The sequence below is a fragment of the Coloeus monedula genome (assembly GCF_965178545.1).
Source record: "Coloeus monedula genome assembly, chromosome: 3".
Taxonomy (NCBI): Eukaryota; Metazoa; Chordata; class Aves; order Passeriformes; family Corvidae; genus Coloeus; species Coloeus monedula.
The window spans coordinates 29,509,668-29,531,691 of NC_138783.1; the positions used below are offsets into that span (position 1 = coordinate 29,509,668).

The 22,024-nt window shown below is 42.3% G+C and overlaps 2 gene segments (V, D, J or C); both read right to left on the bottom strand.

The window, feature by feature from the left end:
• Positions 1-4,266: 4,266 nt before the first annotated feature.
• LOC309570963 (T cell receptor beta constant 2-like) lies at positions 4,267-12,856 on the bottom strand. The segment is given in 5 exons: positions 12,828-12,856; positions 7,893-8,228; positions 7,479-7,496; positions 6,263-6,369; positions 4,267-4,475 (listed from the first exon to the last, which is right to left on the bottom strand).
• A 3,897-nt stretch (positions 12,857-16,753) lies between these two features.
• LOC309570772 (T cell receptor beta variable 20-1-like) lies at positions 16,754-21,691 on the bottom strand. The segment is given in 2 exons: positions 21,580-21,691; positions 16,754-17,070 (listed from the first exon to the last, which is right to left on the bottom strand).
• Positions 21,692-22,024: the final 333 nt, after the last annotated feature.

The window sequence follows — 22,024 nt, forward strand, 5'->3', positions numbered from 1 at the left end:
TTCTTGTAACACTTGTACCAAATTAAGAAAGAACCTTTTTGTCATCTGTTGCAAACATTGGTGAATCAGGAAAAATTATTCAGAAAACTAATTCCTGCTTTGCATGCTCTGATGGGCTTTAGGTGCATCTGCAGTCAATGTGGTTTGCTGAAAATTAATTTCAATATCCCAGAATTTCCTAGCTTGCTTCCCAGAGAGGGCAGTTCTCAGGTGATGAAAGTAAGTCCCAGCATACAAGGTCTGTTAAGAGAAACCAAGGCAGAGCACGTCTGCTCTGCTGCAGGATGCTCTGCAGCTGCCTTCACATGCTGTGCCACAAGGCTCATGCACCTCTGGGTTTTTGTAAAGCCTTCCTGGCAAAATGTATCATCGTGGCCCCCCTGCCCCCCCCATCCCCACAATGATACAACCTGGGACAAAAACAATCCAACCCATGGCTCCACCCCCTGTTTTTGTCAACCAGGAAGGATTGCCATGAGACCCTCTGCTGGTTCAGGCAGACTGTGGTAGACCTAATTTCCTTCACAGTGGCTATGGTGGGGTTGTGTTTTGGCCTTGTTCTGCAAACACTGTTGACACGATAGAAATGTTTTTGTTATTGCTGCAATGCTTGCACAGCACTCAAGGGCTTTTCTGCTTCTCATACCAGCATGCTGGCAAGGAGGCTGGTGGTGCATGAGAACTTGGCAGGAGGGACAGCAGGGACAGCTGATCCCAACTGATCCACGGGGTATTCCATATCCTGTGGCATCATTCTCAGTATGTGAAACGGGTGAGAAGGGGGAGGAAGAGGGAAGAGAGGGACATTTGGAGTGATGGTGTTTGTCTTCCCAAGTCACCGTGACGTGTGATGGGGCCCTGCCATCCTGGGAATGGCTGAACACCTGCCCGCCCATGGGACGTGGTGAATGAATTCCTTGTTTTGCTTTGCCTCTGTGCACAGTTTTTGCTTTGCCTCTTAAACTGCCTTTACCTCAAGCCACGAGTTGCTCACTTGTGCTTTTGCAATTCTCTCCCCAGTCCTGCTGGTGGGAAGTGAGCGAGCAGCTGAGTGGGGCTTGATCCTGCCTGGGGCTAAACCATGAGAGAACCACAGACCACATCCTTCCTTTGCCATTGCCATTTCTATGTGATAGTCCAATTACCTCTTAGTGTATCCATTATCCCTCAATTTATAATCTCAAGATTTTTTGCTTATACTCAAAAAGCTAACACTTGTTTTTCTTTTCTTGCTTGGCTTTAAATGCAGTAATTTTTCACTTGGTAGCGTCCTGGCTGTGTTCATGCTGCTTTCCTTTCCACTCTTTCTCTCTTCTGCCCCTAGGATGACAAACCAACTTCAAGCCCACAGCAACTGGTTTGCAATGTGGGTAAATTGCTTACTACAGGCTGGTGTCTGTCTTGGTAGCTTGGTCTTGCTTGAGAGCGTCCTCCCAGGGCTTGTGACTCTCCTATGAAAAGGCTTCATCTAGGAGTAAGAGCAAGCCTTCCTTCTGCAGACTGTCTGAAGGGATGGGAACTGATGGGAACAGGTAACGGGCTACTTTTATCTCCCTCCCTTAAGCATAAGAGGCCCAGTCTTCTCTCACAAAGTGTCAACACATAGTTACCAACCTAACCAAGTACCTGCAGTAAACATGTTTTTCATATTGGTCTTTAATGTCTTCATTTGAGTCTATCTTGATATGAAAAATAGACTGTAAAGCACAGGACAAAATCCTTCAAAACGAGGCCATTCTACTGGGAAAATCACGAAAAATTTTCTGTTGTTTTCAAATATTCCAGATCTTCTGCATCCAAAACTGCACAAGTGCTCATCTGCCTTGGTCTGTGTTATTCCTACATGTACGCAGGAAACATTTATACATAAAATGTATGACTCTGTTCTTCATTTAGTCCTGTGTCAGCTTCCTCTGCATTAACAATTTTTTAACTTGTGGTGTGAGGTAATAATGAGATGTAAAGTGGATGAAAGATCACCAGAAACACTCTCCAGGTTTAGTAATCCTTTAGTTTTATAGTTTATGTTGCACAGAAAAAGTACCCACAAACACAGTTTTACAGATACACACTCTGGATCCTTTTGCTCCTCCACTACAGATTAGATTTTCTTCCCTGTTTCTCAACTGTATCCTTTTTACCCTATCTCTAAGTTGTGTCTTTATTTTCATTCCTCCTTTGCTTTTCTTGGTCTTTGTTTTTCTTTTTGCTTATTTATCCTAATTTTCCTATTACTGGTTTCTTTAAAAGGTCAACACAATTTTATCATACTTCCTCCATTGTTTAGTGCACCTGTAAATCTTTCCTTCTTTTTGTCTAAAACCCTCCCCTTGATTCACACTATCTGGTTCTCTTGAAAATTATAAGAGACACAGTGTAATTGTAGAGAAGTGGACTTACATAAATATCGCCTGGAAGACCTCACTGTGTCCAAAGTGGCCTCCTGTATGGTTAGAATGAGTGATAACAAATGTGTGCAGAACAGAATTCTGCTGCTCTCCTTGGACCTAAGCATCAGCCCCATCACAAACATCCTCTGTACAAACCACTCTTGAAAATGAGCTTCATGGACAAAAACTTTCCTTTAAACATACTTCAAACCAAAAGAAAAAAAGGAGGAGATATTATATGAGCCCAGATATGTATCTGCCCATCTTTTGAAGTGCTCTCTTTGCACAATCACTCCTACAATCGAGGGAGTGTGTGGGCATGAGAATTACATGGCTTGTAGCAAGCTTGGAACAGAACAGGATTGGACTCCTGTGCTTGGTCTCAATTTCCAGCAACTGAGAGCTATGAATTCAGTGAGGGAACATTCTTCTTATTCCAGAATCTTAAAGGAAGTCTCTGTCACTTACCAAATTCTTTTCTTCCATAGAACTGCTTGGTTGTGTCCCTCTTTCCAAATGTAGCTTGTCTGCTCCAAAACTCCTATGCCCAAGTTTGTCCTCTGTTCACTTTGACCAAGTTCTGCCATGACCACTCTGAAAGTCTGTGTGTGAAAATGGATCTGGGGGTTTGTCTGACAGCCTTGATAAATGCAGCCATTTTCACCAAATGTCCTAATAACTTATATTCATCTTAATGTGTTTCAGACTGAGCTAGAATTATTTTTTAATATTCCATTCTGCTGTGCTCCAGTCTACTCTAACCTCATAGAATATGAATAATGAGGCATCTTGGGAAAAGAGCCCATTGTCAGAACTGAGAGACTTCTCTCTTTGTTTACCTTTGTCACACTCCCTGAAATGTGCCCCTTGCACAACCTTCTCACAATTCCCACTTGCCAAGAACTGTTCCTTTGGTTTCGTCTCCAAAGAAGAAGGGGACACCTTTCACTAGACCAGGCTGTTCACATCCTGTGAATATAAGAACTTTAGAAGCATTTTTGTAAAAAGTGTTAATCAGGAAACAGTTCTCCTTTTTGTTTGAAGCAGCCATGAGACTCCATAAGTAATTTTTGTAATCATAACACCAAAGAAATCTCTTGGTTCAATAGGATATTTTCTCCTGTTCTGAAGTGTTATGAGGAGATTAAAGTAGTGACAAGCACAGAGCAGGAAAAAGAACTCCATTTCTCAGCATTATACCCATCTGTCCTCTAGCACTAAGATACAGCTTTTCTCTTTAACGACTTATAAAGAGGTATCCCATATTCCTCTCAAATTTGTCATCAAATTCTTTTGAAACAATGCATTAAATGTCAGGTGACTTTTAATCTATCCACCAAATTTTTCTTCATTTCCACAGTGAGTCTGGTGCCATCACCAAGCTCACCTGAAGAAAAAATAACGGTGAGAGAAAAGGCAGCTGCCATGCCTCTCCTGAGAGGATGTGAGAGGATGTCACTTCTCATCTGGCTGAAATTCTGTTTCCTTCTCTATCACCTTTGAATTATGCATCTATTTTGGCTCAAAATCAGCCCCTGGAGAGGGCAAGCCTCTAAAGCCTGCAGCCCTGCTCCACTTGTTGGTACACAGTGTAAGTACTGGATGAGTCTCTACTGTTCCCATGACAGGTAAGTTATTCCTATAAGGATTATCAGTGAATGATCTTTAATGGGAATTCCTTCAGATGCTATTCATCACTGAAAATTGCATAGTAGCACGTCATTACTAGTGAAGACCAAATTAAAAAACAACAACAACTCCTGCTTTTTCAAGGGAAAAGGAGCTAAAACTTTATTCCTAAATCAATTCAATGAGTTCTCAGCCTCTGAGCATTACAAAGGTGCTAGTTTTAAAGAGATGTTACAATAAAATAGGATACAATATGATATGGAAGTACAGAGAAAATTCAGCAGTGATTACAACAAAGTGAAGAACAGGAGGGCAAGAGACAATCACAGGAAAACTATATGCAGAAGTTCTTAGAAGCAGAGACACTTTGCTATGGAAAGATTGAGAACTTGCTGTCTTCCTGCTGATGTGATGAAGAGGGCTCTTCATTTATTCTCTAGATAACTTGACACCGGTCTAATTGAAAACAAAATGGAGTAAAATAATGAGAATAATAAAATAACAATGATAATAACAACATCAAGGAGCACCAAACAGCAGAAACAAATACAGGAATTGGCTAGGTGACCTTGCCCAAAGATTTACCAGCAATGGCTCAATGTTCAAGTGGTAACCAGTCACAAAAGGTTTCCCTCAAGGGTCTCTACTGGGACCAAAACCATTCAGTACTTTCATCAGTGTGTCATTGACACTGGGATCAAGTGTACCCTCAGCAAGTTCACAGATGACATGAAGCTGTGTGGCCATTGATGTGTCTGAGGGAAGGGATGACATCCAGAGGGACCGGGACAAACTTAGAGACTGGGCCCACGTGAACACTGCAACCACCAGGATCAGTACAGACCGGGGGATGAATGGCTTTAGAGCAGCCCTGTGGAGAAGGAATCTGGGATACTGGTGGATGGGAAGTTGTAGGTCAGCCCGCCTTGTGTACTTGCAGCCCAAATGGGCAACCGTATCCAGGCCTACATCAAAAACAGTGGGGCTGGCAGGCCTGGGCAAGCGATTCTGCCCCTTTGCTCTGCTCTCAGGTGACCCCCACCACGGCACCTGGAGTTCTGTGGCCAGCTCTGCAGGCCCGGCACAAGAAACACATGCACATGTTAGAGCAGGTCCAGAGGAGGCCCACAAAAATAGCCATAGGGCTCCAGTGTATGAAGACAGGCTGAGACAACAACTCCTCTTCAGACTGGAGAAGAGAAGCCTCTGGAGAGGCCTGCCTGAGGCCTTTCATTAAATGGGGCGGGGTGGCTTTTACGAAAACCAGAGATGTTTTACCAGGGCCTGCAGCGACAGGGCAAAGGGCACTGCTTTTAAACTAATACGGGGTAACTTCAGATCAAAGGAAGAAATTTGTTCAGGTGAGAGAGGTGAGAGAGTGGAACAGGTTTCTCAGAGAAGTTGTGGATGCCCCATCCCTGGAAGTGTTTAAGGCTTGGTTGCATGGGGCTCAAGCAACCTGGTCTAGCGAAAGATGTCCCTGCCCGTTTCAGGGTGGAGGTGGAGCTAGATGACCTTTAAAGGTTCCTTCTCACCTAAACCATTCTGTGATTCTATGACTATGATCCAGAAAAGGAGAAATCTACCCCGTCCAGTATATCCTTGCAAAAGAACCAAAACTATACCTGAGACTCTCATCATCCTTGCCCTCAACTCTACCAGGTCACTTTTCAAATACATCTCCCTGTTCTGCTTGTAAAAGTTACAAGTGCTGAGGCTTTTGCTGCTCTCACTGGGTATATCTTTTAGCCATAGAAAAAACTTACTAATAAAAAGCATTTCCCAGCAGTTAGTTCAATTTATCCCATTTGTTCAGATTGATCCCACTGGTTTTTGTAAGTCCTTGTAAAGGTTTGATCAGATTTATCCCCTGTATCACCTCAAAAAAACTGCTTATTACTTTCACTGCAGGCGTAAGCCCCTTTACAATGGTTACGGAAAAGCATGATATATCTGATATTTCCCTTATTTACTTTCTGGAGAATTTCGCCTTAATTCTCATCTTTTTCACGTATTTAAAGAGGATTGTGAGAAGGAATTTCTCTGCTAGATGGCACTGATTTTATTTGAGTCCTGGAAAAACAGTAATAGAAAACCCATCACTTGTGATTTTTCAAGCCAGGCTGCACAAAGCCTGCCAGAGCCCATGCAGAACAACCACACCTCTGAGAGCAGGTTTAGCCTGCATCCACTGTTCCTTGACTAGTGAGGAAGCCCAGCCTTCCAGGGGCACTCGGACTTACCTTGGCTGTCCACACCAGACCGCTCACCAAAACTGCATAGACCAAGGCTTTGCCACAGAGGATGAGGTAAGTGAGCTTCAGAGAATTTCCATACCGCAAGTACGACTCTGCAAGTCAAGCACCATTTGTGTATTCAATTATCATCATCGTCATCACGAGATGCTGGATCTAATGGAGCTTTTATCAAATGTGAACCCTTGAAATCTTTAGCTAAGCAACATAAAGGAACCAGAGCCGAATGAGTGGCTCTGTTGACACCAGAGAGCAGGGGATGGGACAGAACATAGGGACTCAAAGAACCAAAAGAGAAAGCAAGTCCAGGAAAGACAGAGATTGGCTTTATGCTAGCAAAGTGCGGTGTTGCCACACCTACTGATAAACTGGGCTGTTCATCTGAACATTCCTGTTAGGAATGCAGAATAGGCTGCATCAAAAGACACCAATTTTTTATTTTGTCTCATTATTGTCAGTGGCCTTATGAGTGCTGCTCAAGGAAGTTTTACAAAGCCCAGAATAACTTGGCTTCTAGAGCTTTTATTCTTGTTGATTTTTCACTCTTAAGGGGTTGCCGTACTGTTGAGATACCAGCTCAGTCTTGGTTCAGCCTTAAGATTCCTGAAGCCTTAAAGAAGTGGGTGACAAACAGGAGTGTGCAAATATGTATACAAAGAGGAGAAAAATGTAATTTGCAATATGGATCTCCTCCATACGTGACACCAGTGTGGAGGGGCATGTGGCTTGTCACGGGAAGTGTTCTGAGTTTGACACCAAGAAATTTTCAGAATGTCATATCCTGAATCTTGATGTCAAAATCACTTGGATAAGTAGGGATCATTTCTTTCATGGCTGAGCAAGAATATTCCCAACAGAAGTCAGTGTCTAGGAGCGGAGGAGGTGATAAAGAGGAAATTACAGTCTACAGGAAGATTCCATGATTTCTTCTGATTTTTCAAAATGGAATCATGTGGAAGAGCTAAACCCTAAATCAGAGCTAGATACAATATGCACAAACAGCCCTCCCAAAGAATTTGCTTCTCTTTTTTTTTCTTCTTTAATGTCACATACAAATCACTTAGATGAGAAAGTAGAAGCTATTCATACAGCAGATATCTCCTGCCCGTTGTACTTAGTGTCAGTAAAGCTGGAATTAAAATGCACACTGATATTTGCCTGAGAGAAGAGGCAAAATTCTCTTTATGTGAGAAGCCGCACGTACCTTCTGTGAGTGCACAACCTGAAAGACAAAAATGAACTGAAAGTCATGCTTCTCTTCAAAGCAAACAGAATACAGATTTTAGAAATTTCCGTTTACAAAACACTGCCTCATTCATTTTACATTATTAAGTGTTTTATTATACTGTACAACTTACTATACTACAGAGATTTGTCAGTGGAAAGCCTGAGGAAACTAGAGATGTTTAATGGCAATGTAGGTACAAAGGCCCAGGAATGTGAAGAGACATATGCTAATACCGACATATTTCGACATGTATTTCTGCATAACAACACCCTGCATGGAAGCTCTATATAGATGTGTTTCATATCATAACACATGCTCTTTTGATTAGTGATTTCCATCTTGTACAGCATGGCGGGGGGGGGGGGGGGGGGGGGGTCTTTCTTTACTCACCAGCATCGCCATAGATAAATTTTTGCGCTGATTGCGTTGTTCCATTCTGAAAAAAATTGGCAACACACTCAAAGCGATTCAAAGGGTTGAACCATTCCCAGGCTGGCATCCTCAGTCGGCTGGTCAGTGAGTAGGTACTCCCATTCCGTGTGGAGGACTCATCTGTCCCCACCCCTTCGGTCCTTTTCACACCATTCACCCTCCAGACCAGAGTCAGGTGGTCAGGGTAGAAACCAGAGGCCAGGCACACCAGTGTGGCCTTGCTCTTCTGCTGGATCTCCTGCTTTGATGGGGAAAAGATGGCCACAGCTGGAGGTATGATTTCATCGTTCTTCCCTGAAACACAGAGCAACATGGCCCAGAGCCTCCATCACTCTATGCAATCAGAAACCCCTGAAAATGGTCCTGAGTTTGTGCCCTGTTACTCCTGAAAGACCTGGCCTTTTAGCAGCTGTCTATTGGACAGTTAATGTCTATTGGATATCAGACACCAGGACACTGGAAGCATTTGTTTTCCCTCGTTACACAGAAACATAAAGGGTCTGGCCACAGAAATGCACAAGCCTAAGAATTTCTTGTATTGCCTCTGTCGGAAGAATAGACAGCTGGAAAGGAGCTGAGCAAACAGGTGGGCAGAAACGTCCCCAGTTTTGCTGTAAGGCCTGTATTTGCAATACTGTATTAACAGATGGGAGTCTCTTCAGTAGGCTGAGGTACATTCCTGGAGATGGAGTTAAGACGTGGTGGTCATTGCAGCGTTCAGAATTATACTGTCACGGGATACCCTACTTGGCCCCCCATCTAAGAGATGACTTGGAAGGAAGGAAGGAAAGAGCTGATCTTTCTCACTGTCTGAAGTCAAGAACACTTGAAGCAGGTAACATGAATCTGCCAGGGACAGGTTTTGCCTTTTATCTTAACGTGCAATCCACTTCTAAGAATATTAAACATCTCTTTATGTAATTTATTATTTAGGTGATCCTAGGTACAAGAAGCCTTGATCCTAGGCTACCCACTCTCCCAAATCTCATCCCACTGATGCAGGATTCTATACACTCACAAACCAACAGTTGTTCCCTGCCTTAAAGTGATTAATACCTACTTGTAAGACTCATGAGAACAGACTTCAGTCAAAAGGATGTACAAGACAGCAATGAGAAATTACTCAGAAGCCAAGCAGTGACCCTAAAAGCCAGGGCTTTTTCCATATACTATTTTAGAGTGCCTTTTTTGCTCATCTAGCATGAGAAACCCATGAGATCTGTAGAGTGCCGCTGGAAAAAGAAACGCAGAGAAAATTATGGAGCCAAAGAGAAAATTATTACTCCAGGTTGGTTTTTGTGTATGAAGGCACTATAAATTGTAGCTGTTCTTCCTGATCACTCTCTCCTTTGCAGAGGAAGAGAGCTAGCAGAATTAGCAGAAATTAATATCTTGCATGGATCTTGTCCCCTAAGCCCTCATGTTTACATTCAAATGTTGCCTTAATCGTGACCACCAGTGCTCACTCTGCAAAGATCCCTGGGCTGCCTCTGTGTGGGCTTGTACAGACTTTAGATGACCTAGATGTTAATAGAGAGGACTGCCTAGAAGGTTTAGCACTGCTCTGCTTTCCTTCCAGTGGGTACAAAGAGAGTTTGATCGCTTCTACTTCTCCCTTCTAGTACTTGGCATTATGATTTCTTTTCCTATTCAGAAGTATTTCTGACAGATTCTTCTGCTCCTAGCCTAAACAGCTAATGAGTGAAGAGATGGAAACAGATAGGAAGACACAAAAGAAAAGGAGAGGTTTAAAAGACTAAAGAAAGAAAGAAACAAACAAACAAAAAAAAAAAAGGAGGGGAAGGTAGGTGAAAAAGGGAGACAGAAAGAGAGAATGATAAAACTACTGAAACTACTGGAAAGACAAAGAAAACCAGAAAATGAGCATGCTTGAAATGGAATAAGGAGACTGCTAAAAGCAAGAACTGGAAGGAAAAGTCTGATCAGCAGCCCATTTTGTTTTGGTCTTCCACACTGCTCATGGTAGACACTGACACAAAGCTTGATCACTTCCATGCATAAACTCATGCATTCCCTGTCATACAGTTTTCACCCAGCTGAGAGAAAAAGTACCACAGTTCCTCCATTCCCATCATGGCAAGGTCAGTTTCATAATTTCTTGTTATCTTTCCCTGCTACTTCTATTTTAAAATCATCTGTGTATATGCTACATATCATTAATGCAAGGGAAATTTTCAAGTGTTCTCCTCACGGAACACTTGGGTTAAGAACAGCTCCTTACCTATAACTCTGAGCACAGTGCCAACTCCAAAGTTAAGCTGCAGGTTTGCACAGCTGTACAAAGTCAGGCTATAACGCACAGTGTCATTATGCTCTTCCTGCCAGCCACACTGTTCCTTAAAATGGTACTGTTTAAAGGATCAGGCACCACTGAGTATTTCTACAGTTTGCTATCAGATGGGGCAGTAGCAGATGGAAAAGGTTACTTTGCCCTGTGATTCCAACCTGCCTTGATATAGGTGATGTTAAATCCTTTGCTGGGGTGGAGAAGAAAGAGAAAGCAAATGGGGACAAGGAAAAAGAATACGGGAGAAAAGTATGCTGAGAGAAAAAGAATACAGTCCTTGCTGAGCAGTAGAAGTTGTGAGAAGGATTGTTAGCAGAAGCAAGCACCCCAAAGCAACTTTAGACAGCCTGCCAACCATCTATGGAGAGGCAAGCAAAGTGCCAGCAAGATTACTCTTTCCCTGTCTGATTCAGCACCCCGGAGAATCCAGACTCTACCTCCAAAATGCTGCTTTGGATCATTACGCAGATGAACTGCAAAAACCTGCAGACCAGAGAAGCGTTTTTCATTCCCAACCTCTATGGTATTTTCTTGGAGAATGGGAGGAAACAAAATTATTTATTCCCTTCTCCCTTTGTGAAGTTCCCAGAAATGAAAGACAAAGGCTGCAGACACAAGGACCTCAACATTTGTGCCTCCAAATCCTACACTTCTGTAATAGCACATCTCATTTAATAAGCAACCAGTAAAGCATTAATCCTGCTCTCATGGCTGTATGAAAAATCATCATTATTCAGCTTTTAATTAAGAATGTTCTTGTCCCCTAAACCAGTATCACATAGATCACAGAGATCTGACTTTGGACTTACCCATGACCGTAAGTTTTGTCCCACTGCCAAAGGACGGCCTTTTATTATTCACACCATTTTGCAGCTGCAGAAAAACCTCTCCTCTACTCCCAGTCCTTTGAGCCAAGCCTGTGGACTAACCCTCCCCTCATGTGGTACCAGCAAGAGGAAAAACACAGCGTACATTTATCTCAGGTCTCCTAAAAAACAGGTCTGTAAGGGAACACCAGCAAATCTGTGTGTCTGAACAGGTGAGATCAACATCAGAAATCCCCTGTCCAGAGCCCTTTTGCTTCAGGCTTAGGTGAATCACTTGCTGGAGCTTCCACCATTTCTTTAGAGGATATTTACCTATTTATCTAGGTTAGATATTTAGATATTTATCTAGGTTAGGTCACATTAGAATATTAGAAAATATTTCCCATGTGCAGACTGAGTAATTTCTTATTCTCAGCTAAATAACCACATTTCCTTTTAATTTTTTTCAACATTATGAATATTCTTAATTTGTAAAAAAAATGCCTATTTTTTTCTTGCAAAATAATTTTTATAGATACCACGGTGTCCTGGTCCATTCTGCTCTTTGTGGAAGTTCCTAAACTTGCCCCCTTTCTCTTTCCCTGGAAGGAAGTCTCTGCTTTTATTGCCTGTGTTCTCTTGGTGATCATTATTCAGTTTAGCTGCATAAATTACTATGGTCAATGAAGGATCAGTGTTTTCATTTTCATCAGCTCAGGCACCTCAGGTAAATACTGGATATCAAAAAAATGTGCTGATCCCTGATTTTTTTCATATGGAGATTGAATTTTACCACTTGTTACCAATTTATTCTGTAGTGGCACAAATGTGGTACAAGTATCTGAGGCATCAATTCCCAGGAGCAACGCAAGGAGAAGAAGAGATCACTGTCAGTTATCAGCATCTCAGCAGTAGTCCTGTTTTCCCCCAGATTTGGACAGTCCAAATCCATCAATGTGGCTCAGAAAGAAACATTCCCTGAGAGCTCCTTTTCTTTGAAACGAATCACACATTCTTTTTTATGGTTTTCAGTGGCTGTTTAGCAACTATTCTGAAATGGTAAGGCCATTGTCCTTAATGATCTTTTTATCACCATCCTGGTGAGCCTGTTTAGTGAAAAGAAAGTGGGTCTGCTGTGGAGAGCTACTTTCTATAACAACAAGCACTTAAACAGCTGCAGAGAGATTTTAGTATTGCCTATTATATAGCTGAGTATTTATTTGTGCTTTCTGTTTTATCAACCAAAAATGCTAGCACACTTGTTTTCCCAGTTATCTGAGATAACACATGCTGTAACTTACTCTGGGAAGATCCAAGGTAATTTAGGCTTGTGTCATCTTCATTTTGTTTTCTAGACCCCTTCAAAGTGGAACTGTAAGTCAGTTCTTTGCAGACAGATAGAGAGCTTTTCACTGACTTGTCCTTAATCATCCGTAGCCCCAGCAGAACCAGCATTATAGAGGATATACTTTTGGAGAATTTTTGCATGTTGACTCATTAACAAAACATTTTTTTATGTCATGCATACGTTATTTATGCCACTCCTTATCCTAATTCTTTCTATGGGCAGCTTTTTCTTTACTGAAAATGCATTCATTCAGTTCTTCAAAATGAAAGGTGTGTGAGGACTCAACTTATTCTATTCTCTGAAGTAGACAGGGTGGCTAGCACACCAGGAGAATGCCAGTTTAATGATCAAAGGGAGGATAATAATGAAGTTCTCGAATGGGAAGACATAGCATTTGAAGTGAATTGCAAGAGAAAACAGAAATTTCTTACCCATTACTGTAATTTTTGTGCCACTGCCGAAAGACAAACCAGAATTATACACAGTGACAAAGTGATGTATCATAAGCTAAGAGAAGGGATACACTGCAGCTGGCTTACTAGGAGCAAAAGCTTAAGAAATCATTTCTGCACTTGGAATTCCACACATCACTCAAGTCTCTGTCTGAAGGGGTTTGACAGAAAACCAGCTTGAAATCAATTGTATAATCTGTAGAATTCATAAAAGCATTTCCCAGATTTGTTTACTTTTTCTACATTTGACCCCAAGTTCTTTTTGCCATCTTTCTCCAATCTCTATGTCATGTTACTGATTTTACCTGCTATTCTCATTTTGCACATCTCAAAAACAAGCAGACATACCCAAAGGTTGTCACTGTCTAGAAATAGAACTCCTCTGCAACTAGAACTTCCTCACTGTCAGTCTTGTATTCCAAGCGTTGTGAAGCCTTTTGTTTCTGTAACTTGTGAAGTTAATAATCTAATGATACTTGCTTTGTGGATTTCATAATCGAATTCAGGTGATTTGCCTTTGGCAGTGAACTAAAACAAATCCCTTTGTTTTCCCTTCCATGGCAGGCCAGCTGTCTTGAACAGTCTTTCAGGATCCCATTCAATTTTCTATATAGGTTAAAACAATCCACACAAGGAGAGCCCAGAAGAATCTGTTGACTGGTCCCAGACAAACCCTTGATATCCATTAGGAAGAACTGCAGTGAGACAGTAGGGACAAGGATTAGAGGCAACCTTTGTTCTCACAGGCATGAGGCAGTCAGCAGATACTGGAAGCTTATTTAAGAGAGAAAACCCCAACACATTTTATGTAGTGTCTCTCAGAGATACCTGCTACATGTGTAGAATTCTTCTTGTAACACTTGTACCAAATTAAGAAAGAACCTTTTTGTCATCTGTAGCAAACATTGGTGAATCAGGAAAAATTATTCAGAAAACTAATTCCTGCTTTGCATGCTCTGATGGGCTTTAGGTGCATCTGCAGTCAATGTGGTTTGCTGAAAATTAATTTCAATATCCCAGAATTTCCTAGCTTGCTTCCCAGAGAGGGCAGTTCTCAGGTGATGAAAGTAAGTCCCAGCATACAAGGTCTGTTAAGAGAAACCAAGGCAGAGCACGTCTGCTCTGCTGCAGGATGCTCTGCAGCTGCCTTCACATGCTGTGCCACAAGGCTCATGCACCTCTGGGTTTTTGTAAAGCCTTCCTGGCAAATGTATCATCGTGGATCCCCCTGTCCCCACAATGATACAGCCTCCTACAAAAACAATCCCACCCATGGCTCCACCCCCTGTTTTTGTCAACCAGGAAGGATTGCCATGAGACCCTCTGCTGGTTCAGGCAGACTGTGGTAGACCTAATTTCCTTCACAGTGGCTATGGTGGGGTTGTGTTTTGGCCTTGTTCTGCAAACACTGTTGACACGATAGAAATGTTTTTGTTATTGCTGCAATGCTTGCACAGCACTCAAGGGCTTTTCTGCTTCTCATACCAGCGTGCTGGCAAGGAGGCTGGTGGTGCATGAGAACTTGGCAGGAGGGACAGCAGGGACAGCTGATCCCAACTGATCCACGGGGTATTCCATATCCTGTGGCATCATTCTCAGTATGTGAAATGGGTGAGAAGGGGGAGGAAGAGGGAAGAGAGGGACATTTGGAGGGATGGTGTTTGTCTTCCCAAGTCACCGTGACGTGTGATGGGGCCCTGCCATCCTGGGAATGGCTGAACACCTGCCCGCCCATGGGACGTGGTGAATGAATTCCTTGTTTTGCTTTGCCTCTGTGCACAGTTTTTGCTTTGCCTCTTAAACTGCCTTTACCTCAAGCCACGAGTTGCTCACTTGTGCTTTTGCAATTCTCTCCCCAGTCCTGCTGGTGGGAAGTGAGCGAGCAGCTGAGTGGGGCTTGATCCTGCCTGGGGCTAAACCATGAGAGAACCACAGACCACATCCTTCCTTTGCCATTGCCATTTCTATGTGATAGTCCAATTACCTCTTAGTGTATCCATTATCCCTCAATTTATAATCTCAAGATTTTTTGCTTATACTCAAAAAGCTAACACTTGTTTTTCTTTTCTTGCTTGGCTTTAAATGCAGTAATTTTTCACTTGGTAGCGTCCTGGCTGTGTTCATGCTGCTTTCCTTTCCACTCTTTCTCTCTTCTGCCCCTAGGATGACAAACCAACTTCAAGCCCACAGCAACTGGTTTGCAATGTGGGTAAATTGCTTACTACAGGCTGGTGTCTGTCTTGGTAGCTTGGTCTTGCTTGAGAGCGTCCTCCCAGGGCTTGTGACTCTCCTATGAAAAGGCTTCATCTAGGAGTAAGAGCAAGCCTTCCTTCTGCAGACTGTCTGAAGGGATGGGAACTGATGGGAACAGGTAACGGGCTACTTTTATCTCCCTCCCTTAAGCATAAGAGGCCCAGTCTTCTCTCACAAAGTGTCAACACATAGTTACCAACCTAACCAAGTACCTGCAGTAAACATGTTTTTCATATTGGTCTTGATATGAAAAATAGACTGTAAAGCACAGGACAAAATCCTTCAAAACGAGGTCATTCTACTAGGAAAATCACAGATTTTTTTTTTTTCTATTATTTTCAGATTTCACAGAAGAAGCCATAACTTCTGATACAGCCTGTTTAGCTGGGGAGAGCTCTTAGTGTCCCAGAGAAGGGAACAATAAACATAGACTAAGCTGTAACATGTAGGATCAAGAGATAGGACTACAGAACACAAGGTATTGGACAGGTCATCTCGGAATGCCCTAGGTTGTCCTCTCTTCTACAACAGGAAACTGAGTACTTAAGTCACTAATTATGTCTGTTTATATCGAACATTTGTTTGTATATATTGAATTCTTTCCAAAAATACATTTAGGATTTTTTTGGCTGTCACTGCCAAATAATAAAACTAATAGTGGAATATTATTTTCCTGCCTCAGTCTTAGTCTGCCTCTCATCTCAACACAATTTATTCAGGGTCTTAATCCATTGTACTAAAATTCATTTAAGATTATTCTGTCTTCATCTCCAGTCTAGAGCTCCATTAATGTCCTTACTGTCACTAACAGACTCTCTTCCATGAGATGTCTTTCATTTAAAAAGAAGGAAGTCACCCCTCTATTAGTTTTTGAGGAGTATGTGGTGCTATCAGCTCCTCAGGTCATGTTCAAAAGGCAATTTCCAAGACATGCCAGCAGAGACCAGTCTTGTCCCACCTTAATGTTTCATTGTAGCCTTTCAAAAGGAAATTGCAGGCCATTAATTCAAATAAATGTGAGTGAGAGAACAAAGGGGACACAGATCCTAGATTTTTATTTCCAAGTCTTTCATAGGAGGCTTTTTGGGCTTTGGAGGCTATTCTGCATAAGACTTCAGACAAGGAAAAACTATAACATCTAAGAAGAAACATTTAGGGACATATTTTCTAACAGTGATATCCTTTTAGTGGAAGAATTTCACAGGAAAGTAGCGATTGTATCAGTTATACCAGTCCTGGATTCTTTGGCGTTTACAGAAGAAGCAGCTACAAAGAAGCCAGCTATACTACAGAGACTCCCTGAGATTTATAGATTTGTTTTAGAGACACTAGGAAGCTTTCCATAAATATTCAGTGCTTTTGACCACAACCTGCTAAAGTTAAGCAACAACTCTTTTTCAGGGCATATCTGTGCACTGAAAAGAAATGATGGTGGAAGGAGGGATCTGATTTTATAATTTTTTTTTTTTTTAAGACAGGCTGCTGCACTGCTCTGTCGCCCCTTCAAAACATACTGCATCTATTCCCCCAATTTCTTCCTAGTCTTCTTTCTGCTCTTCCTCTGCCCCTCTCCTGACTGTCTCACATTTTTCAAAGACTCCATCTCTCACTCAGAGAAGGTGGGGATTTTATCTTAGTGCACAACCCCCTCGCTACACCGTGTGATCACTCGCAGCACAGAAATACGTGGCTTCATCCTTGGGTGTCAGATTCTTGATTGTCATCAGAGTGTATTCAGTACTCTCTCTGTTAACTTCAAACTTGGCCTCACTGTAACCATCCTCGTAAGAGTTATGACTCCATGTACTACTGCTGACAACTAACTTCAAACCATTTATTGGAGGCTGCTGGTACCAGAACACATAGGCAAGGTTACTGTAATTCTGGTAACAGAAGATGGTCACAGAGTCTCCAGCTCTTTTAAGGATTTTTTCTGGCCACTGTGCAATGTAGGTTCCGATCCCAACACCTGCATTAGAAAGAGATAACAAGAGAGAGTGAGGAGTAGGAGTACAGATGATGGCCAGAGGGGTCCTCTACCTAACATTAGCCCTGCATGGCCTGGGTGAGAGCCATGCTGCAGATGGATCTGCTGTCTCTCACCAGGTAAAAGAGCAAGCAAAACAGCCAGCATGGCTCTCCAGCTGTCCCAGGGCAATGTGTTCCTACTCACTGTGAGGTAAGAGACACTGATGCCCCTCCCCTTGCTCTGATTTGTCTGTCAAGCCTGGGTGGAGAAGAGAGAAGGGACTGTCCAGTTTTGATACTTTCTTTGGTGAGCCATTCAAAGCAAAGCTACATATTCAGGTGGCTCCAAGTTCTGCTTTAGCCTTTCCACAAGACAGGCAGTATTCTGAGCTCCTGGCAAAAATGCGGAATTTCCTGCAGACCAGTATGTTGCTGGCTGAATGCTGAGCTGTCATTCCATGACTGAGAAGGTCTGGGTGATGGAGGTCAGACAGGAACCTGGGATCAGTGGATTCATAAATGATTTTTTGACTCATTTACATCAGTGGATATAACTTGGGCCATCTTTGCAGAAGGCTTTCCAGCAAAAGTACATCTGTATTCTTTCATTCTGAAGAGTTGTTCTTAATATGTGGAGCATGGTACCTCACAACTCAGAACTTGCTAGTCAGAAACAAAGATGATAGATCAAGACAGCAAAGGCACAAAATTCGTGTTTAATCATACCGTAATTTCTTCAGTTTTCCAGCCAGGGATGCATATTCCCAGACATTTAATCTTTCTGGGAGCTCTAAGTCACTTTTACAAAAAACAAGACATCTTTGCCAGCCATTTTTTCTGAAAGTAAAAACTGTAGTTAAACATAAACCTCATGAACACTCTTGTTTTTTTCTAGCCTGCCAGATACATCATAGTTAGCCTATTCTATATATAGAATGTATTCTATTCTATTCTATACAGTTCTATATATAGACCTCTCCATTCTTTTCTGATTATGTAAGATTCAAAAAGCTTCTATCATTGCAACAGCTTCTTTTCTCCCTAGTTCTTTTAATGAAACACACACATTTAATTTCAATGACCTTCAGTAATCCTGATATTCCATCTTCCAAAAACTGAGGGATACTTCTGAGGTTTTCTCTTTTTCTTCACATTTTGTTGATATCCCCTCTCCCATATTTGCCTGATGCTCTAGAGAGATTTATATCTTCCCTTGGCTTCTAGATATTTATATAAAAGGCATGTTCTGTCTGTGAGCCTGGCAATGTTGTACTTTCTTTGGGACTAAGGCTGAGTTCCTGAATCCTGCATGATTCAGAGCAGTGGGAATCTCAAAAACTTGGTAGTGAATGTTCCCTATCTCACTTTTTAAATCCGTCTTTATAAGCGAGTTAGCAGAAACTACCTGAGAAGCTATAGCTTCTTCTCAGTCAAGAACGAAAATGCATTTTATATGGTGTATAAAAATTTTGTATGATCTCCAGTGTCGTGGACACTTTGCATCTAAGAAGTATGGTTTTGGCCATTTCTTGCCGCTGTGGCTTTTCTCAGGAGAAATTATTCCTTACCTGTGCTGAAGTGAGGCTGAGCCCTGTGCTGGAGACATTACAGTTTCAGTGACTTGTCAAGGAATTGCAGGTGATATGGACCTTTTTGGTTTTTTAATTACCTTCCATAATTTTTACATTTTTCTTTGGTTTTTTTTTTTCAAAATCAATACATCAGTTAGCAAATAAATTTGAATAAATTTAATATCCTTCCATATTCTTTTATGTTTTGACACCAATTATCCTTTGATGCAGATTTTTGGCTTTTACTCCTCACAATCTTTTCTTCTTTTTATGGAAGGTTTATTTTGATTTTACTTGTTCTTCATTTGATTTTATTGATCTTTTGCCCTTTCACCTTACTGCTAGGATGGGACACTGTTAGACACTTCCATGGACCCTGTTTAGACAATTCCATAAGACACTCCTGCTTTGATCAATGTCCCAAAATGCATGCCTTTTGCACAGAGACAGCAAAGGATTTTTAGTTTGATTATTGTCTGTCATGCCAAACCTGTTTAAAGCCTTTTTTTCCAGTAGTAATCAGACATTAAGTCCTGGAGGGAGAAACTGCTTTGGAGATTTGATGGGAAATGAAACAGATTGTGGAGACTGTGAGAATTAATACTAAGATGATGCTGTGTAAGAACTCTGAGACAAGGCAAAATCATTTCAGTGCATTTGGGCTACATCTTCTTCTCTAATCACATATGTTAGAATTTATTACTCATTCCAGGATGAAGATTTTTATTCAGAGTAACTTTTCTGTCTCAGGAAACAAAAGATGATTGAAGACTCTCCAAAGGAAGGATGTACCTGGAAGATGTAACTCAGGACCTCTAGTGTGTCTCTCAGGAATTGCTTACTATGTTACTGCCTTTTGAAATGTAGCTAAATTGACAACCCTTTCATTTTTCAGTTCAGAATGTCTAATTCTTTCAGTCTATTTTCTTTTAAGATCAAAGATGAAAGAAGAGAAAACAAAAAAGTACCAAGATAAAGACAGGTATGGTCAAGCTTCCCAAGTAAGACCCTGAACTACTGTATTTGGGGAAGAACAGATGCAGAAAAGTGGAGGAATACAGTTATAAAAGGGGCCACTCACAGATAAACAGGATGCTGAGTATGCTTGTCTGGCTATGCTTTGTACTGGCTTAGCTCAGTGTATCCATGTCTTACTAAGTTCCATGTCTAAGTATTTACCTGAGGGAGAAACCGTCTGTTCTGTGTGCATGTGTTTTTTGTCTGGACATCTAAGGGCTAGGAACTGGAGTCAGACCACAGGCACCAGCAGCTGGAGAGACCAAAGTGAGTGAACTTAAGCAGCAGACACTGGAGTAGGGCCCAGGCAAGAAGGGCCATGTGCTCACCATGCTGGCAGCTGGGCGAGGGAGGGTGTGTGAGTGTGTGATCACTGGTGAACGTGAAGCCAGACTATCTGCCAAGTAAGTGAGGTGACCTGGGCTCTAGGTGTGTGTCTCTAATGGCAAGAACAGTGAGAGGTTGCAACTGTAGGGAGCAGGGGAGTCCCAGGCATTTACTGGAGAGGGAGATGTGTGAGAGGTGTGTGTGTGGACATAAAGGCAATTGAAGTGGGGCTGCAGGACCTGGGATCTCAGAGGTCTAAGGGCCGGCACATGTGCTGACTGGGGTCCAGTGCCAGCCACAGGACTCAGTGTCTAAGCATGGAAACGTATGGAAAGCTTGCTCACTGTGCCTATGTATACATGTATTTCCCACTATTGAACCCTTGCCTAGAACCCTTATTTCCCACTATGGACCCCAGCCAAAGAGGGGCAAAAGATGAGGCCCTTGGTGCTGTTTCTGTAGGTGCATCTGTGTTGATCTGTGTGTTCAGCTGTGTATCCATGTATGTATGCTTGGTATTTATCTGTATGTCAACTGGGGAGACATTCTCATTCATACTACCAGCTGGGCCAGGGGGTCTGGAGCTGTGGCAGCCTCCCCCCTGTCAGCCCAGCCTACCAGTGAGCCTTGTGAAAACTGTGAGATCTCCCTAAGGGTAAAAGAGACCGTAGCAGAGTTATGACAATGAGGAAAGGGCTGAGGTACGCTGCACACATGGACGAGAACCAAAGGAATAAGGAAATGATTCCTACTGAAGAGTCTTAAACATAAACCGGGAACAGTAAGTACTGGCTTAGCAGAGGTTTGTGCTGGATTTGGAAACTAATGTAATGAAACAAGCATCAGGCAAAGGTGGGCTTCCCTGTCCCAAATGATAGAGAAAAATGCCTGTTGCAACACGAGGAAAGCACTGACAACCCATTTTCAGGCCTACATGTAGGCTTAGGGCATAAGGTCTGGACTAGGACTGTATCCAAATCAGTGGTGACTGTGAACATCAGATGGCTCTTTAGTCTTAGGAGATTTAAGGCACCTCAGACCAGTTCCTTTCAGTAGTCTACATGAGTACAGGAAGTTTCTCCAGGGCCAAATCTTTGCAGAAAATTCTTAGAGAAATCCTTCCTCCTCAGGCTTGTCACCCCTTGCCCATTCTGACCCATGCTGCTCCTTTCACAACTCTCATCCCCAACCAGTCCAGTCTAATTCTATTTCTAGAATTTCAAGCTTGTCTGCTTGTTTGGTTAAAGTTCCTCTTCCTCATCCATTCTATTTCACTGTGCCAGCCTTGCTGGCTTCCACCTCTAAACTTCTTCCCGAGTTTTTCAGACCATCTGACTTTCTACGTCACCACTTTTACACTTTTCCCAGTCTTTCTTTGTCTTCCTTTTGTTTTCCTAACTCTCCATCCCATATTCTTATAGCAAAGAGTCAGCTTCTAGGTTTGGAGATGTTAAAATTTCCCAGAAGTGGCCCAGTTCATAGAAGTTTGGGGTACACAGACCCTCCAGGGAAGGTTCTTCAGGCTGCTCTCTTGCAGATCATGTGCTGGATGAGATGGATTAAATAAATCCTTTCAAATCTGATCTCCCCCCCACCATGTCCTTTCAAAGCCCTTTCTTTCTGGTCCAGCCATTTGCTGAAGATTACTGGGACACAGTCTGTTTTCCACCTCAAAGGCTGAGGCTTTATAACCACATCTGGCTCCATGTGGGACCCCGTTCTTAGGATTTTCCTACCCTCCTCCCTAGTATCATGCTCTTTGCTTACTATTTATTCCCTCAGTGCCTCTGGCCACAATCATCCAGAATCCCTACCCGGTTCCTGAGCTCAGGCACTCTGAAAGAAGTCATAACTTTCCTTCTTCGCCCCCCAAAAATTAACAAAAACCAGAACTGCTGCAGGATAGTGAAGAAGTCAGAGAGTACATGAAGGCTCTGCAGAATTGGACATTGTTGGACACTGGATGTTATAGCAAAATATAAGAAACCCCATGTGAAATACTTTTTGACAGTACTAGAACAGTGTTCTCCAAAAATATTT